This window comes from Desmodus rotundus, chromosome 11, assembly GCF_022682495.2.
Source record: "Desmodus rotundus isolate HL8 chromosome 11, HLdesRot8A.1, whole genome shotgun sequence".
Classification (NCBI taxonomy): domain Eukaryota; kingdom Metazoa; phylum Chordata; class Mammalia; order Chiroptera; family Phyllostomidae; genus Desmodus; species Desmodus rotundus.
This window is the reverse complement of record NC_071397.1, coordinates 75,354,140-75,362,794: the sequence shown is the minus strand read 5'-3', so window position 1 is coordinate 75,362,794 and position 8,655 is coordinate 75,354,140.

The window sequence follows — 8,655 nt, the reverse complement described above, 5'->3', positions numbered from 1 at the left end:
GTCCTTTCTGTGTGCTACTGTTCTTGTCTGTGCCAAATGCTGCTTCCTCTGTGAATAGCATTTTATTAGAAAATTACTGAAATGCTGTCACTAATGGTGATAAATCCAACATTTCTGGTAGGACATATAGGTGGTCTTGAAAATCCCTGGGGGTGGGGAGTGAGGGGGAATGGAGATTAATTCCTGTGTCCTTCAATTTATACTCACTAAATGGCCTCTCTCAGCCCTGTTTTACTGCTGGAACATCCTAGGAGAGAAGTGACTCAGGGTGGCCCTCTTGTGGTGAACGGTCATGCCCAAGGCTTGTTCCTGGAATAAGAGACAGCTGAAGAATGCTCCCTTTTATTATTTCCATTTTGATGTCAATATTGTCAACATCTCCCGAGTCTTGAAACTGGAAGTCATATAATGAGATACTAAAAGTAAATTTGAAAACCTTTTAAAAACTCATTTTAAATAGCCCACCTTTCTAATATGTTTTATTTCTTCAGAATACACACCAGTTCTTTAGAAGAACATGGTTTTGAAATTGTTCCTTTTGAATATTTCTGTCATCTGGAAATTCCTGTTACACAGCCCCATGACAGGTCTGTTTGGCTAAAACACCTGTGGACATGTCACCAGCCCCCGGCCTAGGAAGGAGAGCCAGCACCCTGCGATTCTAGGGGGAAATCACCCAGCACCAGGAAACAGGCACCTGTGCTGAAACCCAGCATTCTAAATGTGTAACTTCCATGGACAGTGAGCACTCTGTGTGTGACTGTGAACATCATAGTAACTGTATAGCCAAACCATATTCTTACAAGTATCAAAATCATACCACTTTTTATAACACAGACTCCAACCTCCGTCATTCTAGAACTCAAATGACACAGGGCCAAATTTGGCAGGAGATCAGGTGTGGAATTGTGTAAAAACTGAGAAGCCCAGCTGTCCCCACTGGATGGTCTCATTCAGAACATGTGGGGGAACGTTATAGCTTTAGTAACGTTTAAATGTCTGAGTGATTGTGGTGTACAGCAAAGTAGCACGCAGCTGTGGTCCCCTTGCTAGATGGCTGGGGGACCAGGAGAGGCTCTCCATATTGTTTTGAGTCCAAGATCGTGGGCTACTCGGGATGTGGGCAGTCATTACGGGTCATACCTGAGGGGTCTTCAGAGTTGACAGAGCTTGCTGAGGACAAGGACTTCTTCCAATCTCGGGATCTAACACAACCGCTGGCACAGAGTTGGTGCTTACAGATTATTTGTTGAGTGAAATGTTCATTGGAGTGTCCAACACCTTTTCCTAGAAATGGAGGATCATTTAAGATTCAAGAGAGTTTTACTAAACAATTGAGATCGTGTATCCTAAGGTATGTGATTCTAGAAGGAAGGAGGAGTATTTTAAATATTTCTCCTAGAGTAGCCTCTAAATTTTAATATGCATAAAAATGAGTGCAGTTTTCAAAGTCATCACTTTTCCAATTTTTTTTCTATCTTCTTGTTAGTGTAAGTAGAAATGTGATGCCCCTTCTGCTAAATATGTTTAAAGAGGAAAGGAGGAAGGGCCTGAAGAACTACACAAACAAGGGTTCGGAAGTCACCCGGTCTCACACCCAGCCAGGGTTGTCATAGCATAAAGAGATTGATTGAGCAAATAACTGCTTTGTGGTGCTTCACAACCATCTTTCAGACAAAAACTATAAATTAAGTGTATACTAGCGTGCTAACGGCAAAGTTGGTGTGTTTATGCTCAGATTTTTTCCCACCACTAAGTTAAAATCCTTTTATTTTTGTATTTTGACGTAGGACTTATATTATCTAAAGAAAAAGCCTCTTTCAATAAATAGTCATCAAAATAAATACTCTGCTATATGACTCCTTTGTTACCCTTGGAAGATGGAGTGTCGCCTTTCTCATTTGGACTTAGAAGAAAGCTGAATTTAAAATTTGAGAAAGCCAGAAATCAGCCTCTCACACCCAAAACTCTATCCTGAGGTTCTGTTCCCTTCCCTTGAAGGCCTTGGAATTTTAAACTTCCAGGCACTCCACCAGGAATGAGAAGACCTGGATTCTATTCCTGGCATTGCTAGTCAATGGCTTTGTGACCTTGAGCAAATGTCTCAACCTCAGGGCCTCTCTCCTCAGCTGTAAAATGAGAGGCTTGGCTAGATGATTTCATAGGTCTTTCTGGCTGTAAAATTCTGCAAGTCTGGAATCACCTGCTAGTGACATTTACGCACTCAGTCTTCTTTCGCCCTTTCCAAAGGACTTTAGGCGTAGCTTAATATCCCTATTCATATAAACCTATTCAAATCCTTTCCAACATTTTCTTTTTGGTTTCTTGACAGTAGCTGGCATCTCTGCATTTGCTTTACATCAAGTATTAGATACACTTCTCTCCATATTTGTAATACACTGGAATAGGATTAGTATGTCATCGGATATGAATGAATTTTCTGAATTTTCTGCAGTACATCGAGCAAAAATTTGGATCAGTTTTATATTTGAAAGCTTAAATATTTAAATGGTTTAAGAGTAGCCTGGATTATACAACATACTGAACTTTCCCGAAGAGGTTCTCAGCCATTCATTTGGACAAGGTGGCTGAACAGCACTGCAGGGCTGAGTACAGCAGCGTCAGTCCTTAAAATCCGTTGACTTTACGTACACAGCAGCAGGAACTTTCCTTAACATGTTTTCAAAGTTTTTAGTGGACAGGTTCAAAAAACCTGTCCTGAATAGTTATTGCCTTTGTATGCCATTATCTAATTGTGACTTTGTTTCTTTTGAGTATGAAATATGCCATGGAAATTTTAGCTAACACACGTGAAAAGTTATCACAGAAAGGGTTGGTAAATGTAAGAAGTGGTGGAGGAGGTGTGAAATTCTTGTCAAAGTCTTAGTCTTTTTTTATTTTCTATAATTTGAGGTCAGCTTTACCATGACAAGAAGCAGGTGAAGGACCTGTGGTAAATAATTACCAGCACTCCCATGAAGAGGGACATTGACATAGGTACTACTGAGTGATAGAACAAAGTATGTAGCCCAACATACGTTCTGCTCTAACTTAACTACATATTATCTGAAGTTCTCATGGGATTCAGAAAGCAGTCAGTCCGATTTAGAAAGGACACGTGGAAATTCAGAGGTCTGGAGTGGAAGAGTAGATAAGGAGGAACGATGTTACTAGATAATCCTGCATACATGCTTTGGGGCCCCCTTCCTGCCCACCCCCTCACACACACACCAAGATCACCTTTCTAGTCTTCCCACGAGTGAAGGCAGAAATGAGCTAACATTTCTTGTATGTCTGGCACATAAGTATCTCTCATGTTTTTACAACAACCTCCTAAAGCAAATATAATTATCCCTTTACGGGAGGCTGAAACTCAGTTCACACAGATAAGTGGTGGCAGTAGAATTGAAACCAAGATCTCTGATGAAATCCCAAGATCCCCAGTGGGAGAAACTGGTTCCAGATCCGACTCTTCAGCATGAGCATGTTTCTGTGAATTTAGACAAGGTACCTTACCTCTCTGAGCCACAGTTTTATGGGTAAGGTGGGGATAATAGTACCTATAGACGAAGTTGCTGGGAGGGTGACCTACAAGAAAGATATTCAAAGTTCTTAGTGCAGAGACTTGCCAAGAGCTGCCTCTCCATGGGCAATTACTGTCATAACCACCCCTGTTACTGCTTTTGAAATTACGGTGCCAGGCTTTCAAATCACAGGGTATGGTTTCATCCAGTTGTCCTATATGTGCTAAAAGTCCTGCTGTGAACAGGTTACTATTATTAAACTTTTTAGTTCCTCATGAAATACCTGGAAGCAGGCAACAATAATGTGAAAGTGAACCACCACTCAGACTTGAGGATAAGACCTTATTATTTAAACTGTCCCTCGCTTATTCGCTGAATTAGACACAGGTTGCTCTAGGCACTTTCTTTCAGTCTCTTAGACCAAACACGATCAGCTGCAGGTGTGTTCTCACACACCCTGGAAACGTTGTTGGGGAGGCAAGGTGTCCTCACCTTTCCAGCACAGATCCCCGTGATGGTGCTTTAAGGAGCCTCTCCTTATACTTGGGCCGCAGCACACTGCAACTGAAAACAAGCACGGGGGTATCTCGTTGGCCTTTCCCTCTGGTCGTAAGTATCGTCCTCTCCCATGGGATCGAATTTTCTCTAGCAGAGAGACGTCACTATAGCTGTAGAGACAGGCATCAAGCGGTGCTGTGAATCACAAGGAGCTATGAGGTTGGTCTTTAACTATGTCCCATTTCTACTTTATTTAAAGATAGAAATTGGATACAATTCACAAATCTTTTGAAATCGTATATAAAGCATTGCTGCATATATGTTCTGCCACATCCAGACACCAACCTCTAAAAGCACGGAAAAATGCATTGTGATGCTAGCCAAAAAGGGGAAAGAGAGGTATGTGAGGAGATAATTCTTGCCTATAAAAAAGGGAGTTGAGTTTTCAAACAAAAGATGTAAAATAGGCCATTGTCATTGTGTGATATTGCCACCAGCTCTTTTGGCAAGTTTGAAAATGCTGAGCTCCATTATAAAAGCTAAAAATGTCCTGGACCTGGAGTTGTTTACCCAGAGAAGGAGCTGCTCTAGAGTTACAAAGCTCTGGTTGGAAGAGGTGGCTCGAAGGCCGCCTCCGAGTAACTGACGTCACAGTAGTCTGGGCTGCTGCTGTGACTGAGCTGAGCAGCTTTTGATTTGTGAAAGTGGTGAAGGTTTCAAAGGGACTTGTCAGTACTGATCTGTTGAATGGTTGGACTTATAGTGCGTTTCCATTCCTTGCAAAGAAGCAAGCTTCACCAAGCTGTGACTTTTCTCTTTAAAACGACTAGCAGTTCTTCCATTGCTAGATTGGCCAGTGGTCGAACATCCATAGGATTCCTCCCCAGAGCGAGAAGGTATGTGTCTTTCTGGCAGTTTGAAAGCAAGTGACTAATTCTGGCAAAATGTAAAAGGGCTGCTGCCTAGACGTTTGAAACTATAGATACTGTTTCAGTGGAGGCTGATTTCAACATCTGCCTGTGTCAGTGTCTGCGTCTGGTCTTAGCAACAGTGGGGCGGGGCTCCTAACGGATTGTACTGACTCCCGGGGGACAGAGGGTTCAGCTGCTGTGAGTGGATTTCTCAACTCTGGACTGATGGTGCCATCTGCTCTCTGACTCTGTTTTTCTTTTTCTTTTTTTTTTAAATTTAATCTTAAAAAAAAATTTTATTGTTATTCAATTACAGTTGTCTGCCTTTTCTCCCCATCCCTCCACCCCACCCCACTGCCTCCTAGTCGTTCAGCAGTGTTTTGCCTGGCATGGCATTTCACTAAATATATTTATTAGAATGCTGTTTTGATTAGGATGAAGAACTTTTAGCATTTGCAAAGTAAAGCTCACAACCCTTAAGGCTGCTGATATTTGAAAATTGCAATGAAAAATAATAAACAAATGTAGTTGCATCCAAGATGATGGTTTTCTCACTGCATGATAAGTGTTTCTGTAATTTGAGCTAAAGGGTGTGCCATTCATCATGGGTTAATTTGTGGTTAGGTAGGAACCTTTACCACCACATCTTCTGTTAAAGCTGGTTCATTGTAGGTTGTTGTTTTTTTTATACAAGCCAAAAGTTTCTAAGTTTTATTTTATAAGAGATGTAAAATCAGTACACTTATATCTTGGATATTTTGTAGTTTGAATGTACAACTGGAGAGAAAACAAGGAAGGAGAAAAGATAATAACATGAGAAGGCAAAATTGGTTTATTCGGAATTGCATGTGGTGGTATCTCTTTGACCTCATTGGAACATAAGGGACATGCTGAAATAACCAAAAATAACAGTAAAAAACGTTTCCTCTCGCCCTGTAATGACATCAAATCATAGTTGGCTGTGGAAAGATGCATTTGCCAGTGAACAATAGGGGAGGAGTAAGGTCTGTTAATTAGTTGAACTGACACAAGTGATTTATAATAGCCTGGAGAAAGGTTGGGAAACTTCAAGGCAAACGGTCCCTTACTATGATATCGTGGGAACTCCTAATCCCTCAAAGTTCGGAGGGAGCGCAGCACCTCCAGGGCAAACGACTCTTCTAGGAACTGTGAGATTGACAAGTACCTATTGCCGGTGACATTCCTGTTGGAATATGTAAACTCTTCAACTGTATGAAAAAGTAATACATTTAGAAAGAGGAAATAAGAAAGCAAGAAACAAATACTCTGAAAAAGATCTCAGAATAGAGAAAGAGCAAGGGAGTCAACTTCCCTAACACTGCTTTATTTGTTTGGCTCAAGTGCAGTTTTCACTGGAGAAGATTGAAATGGTGATGACCAGGAGTAGTAAGAACGGAGCACCCCTCAAAGAAGTGTTACCGTGACCCATTGATACTAATTAGGAAAATGAAAATTACTTATTGTGAGACTCTTGTGTTACACATAAAATTTCCTGACAGAGTTGGGTCCAAAGGCCAACAGAACTGTTTTCTTCCCATCACCATCCTTGTGCAACCCACCCACAACTCCTCAGTTCTGGCTTCCAGCCTTGGTGGGGGGGTGGGGGGATATGTAGCTTACATGGGTTCTGTAACGCTACCTTAGAGTTGTGGGGGGAAGAGCTTGTGCAGGACTGAGGAGTGTGTCTCACTCTGTTCTTATGTTTGCCCCAATAATTTTATTCTGAATGAAATTCTGCAAGGGATGAAATTAAATGGAGAATCAAAGGGACATGGGAGGGGTGCACATAGCAGAAATCCTTTCTGCTCTCCCACATGGAGGCCAATATCTGTGGGCGAAAGGATTGACAACTAGGAACAAAGAGAACTTTTATGTTGGCCTCAGTAGAGAACACTGAAATTGAGTTTCTGAATTTGGTAAACCACTTTACCCTATAACTTCTCGTTGTAGAACATTGTGTCCCTACAAAGTTGCCTCGTTAGTTGGAGTTTCTAAAATTATATATTTAAGGAGAATTATAACAAAAGCAGTTTTACATGTTGTATTTATTCAAAAGCTTACTAATACAAAACTTTCCTAAGTATTTACCTGTCAGTGTATCCTTGAAACACTTGAAAACTACTGAGTGCAAAGGAAAATCATTGAAAATATGAGAGTTCACACATTAGACTTGTTTCTATCAATTTTCTAATTAAAGATCAAAAGCATTAATTTTATTTTAGAAAAAATAGGGAAGGATAGATGAAGGGAAGGAGAGGCAAGGGAGGGAAGACAAGAAAAAAGACAAAGGAAGAAAGGACAGAAGGAAGAAACCAAGAAACAGACAGTCATGGAACACCGCTATGCCCCAGAATGCTTTTAGGCACTTTTATTAAGCATTCTCTCTTTTGCTCACTTAATCCTCACGACAATGTTATGGCCCCCACTTTATTTTTGGGGGGAGAAAGCAATATATTCAGCTATATTGCGCTTGACATTTAAGACAAGACAGAGATGCCAAGAGGGTGAAATAAATCCTCTCCCCAAAATTGGCACAGATTTTGCTTTGTAGGCATTTTCTTTCAAAGGCTTGTTTTTGATCCATAACTATGACATTTCCTGGCACTAGGAATTTCTCTGGCCTTGAAAAGGGGAAGCTCTGTAGGTTGGCCTTTCTCCATATTAAGTGATAAGTTTGGCTCTTTGCATTTAAGTGCAAGACTCTGTCTGCTTTGGGAACATGTGTCTGGGTTCATGTATCTCCCTGTTACCAGGAGCAAACCTGACAGAGAGTTTGCCTGGGTGACCTTCAGTTAGGTGAAAAAGAAAAGGGGGTGCCACCTTTTAACCTGGTCTAGAAGTGATTCAAGGAGAGTTAGGAATATAAGGAAAAATTGGAGCCGCTTGCTACATAATTGTGAGAGAAACTTTATGATGATTTCTGAACATTTCCAGTGTTTAAAGACCGTTAGAATGAAATAGAGAGTATCATAACACCTCTTTTCCAGGTAGTTTGAAATTAGCCCATTCCCTTTCTACAAGTTCTCTGGTGAAATCTGCAACCATCTGTTGATGTCTTAAACCACTCCACTGTTCCTAAGAAGTTCCAATGTTAAGTACCTGTTAGTAAGAGAGGGAGTTTCAGCTCACAGTTAATTACACACAGCTTTAAGCAGTCTGCTAGTCTCTGAAAATAATCACTGTCTGTATATCCTGTGAATAGTTATTAAATGAACCTAGGAGATTACTACATACTCAAGATCAGTGACAGATTCACCAAAACAAAAACCAAAATTCTGTATATTCTTTACTATCTTCATTTTGTTGGGTCTTCATTGATGTGCTTCATTGGGGCCAACTGGCATTTGCTATGGCAGGTACTTACGGTCATTTTCTCATAGGTGTACAAGGTCAAAAAATACAGGATGATGGAGGGTGGAAAATGAGATGAAAAAAAGAACGTGGCCGAGTCGGTAAAATGAGACATGACCACATCTTTAATGGTTAAATTTGAAATTTCTTGACTTAATTAGTCGTAGTATTGTGAGTGCCAATGACATAGGTAAAAATGATCCAAGTATCTGTAGCAAATTGTTTGACAAAAGAGAAACAGTACAGACCCCAATGTTACTAGGGTGTTTTTGAGGGTGGAGCCCTGCAGGTAGGACTAACATTTTTATCCTTATTTGTCTGTTATAATTCATGGCTAGATTGTAGCACAG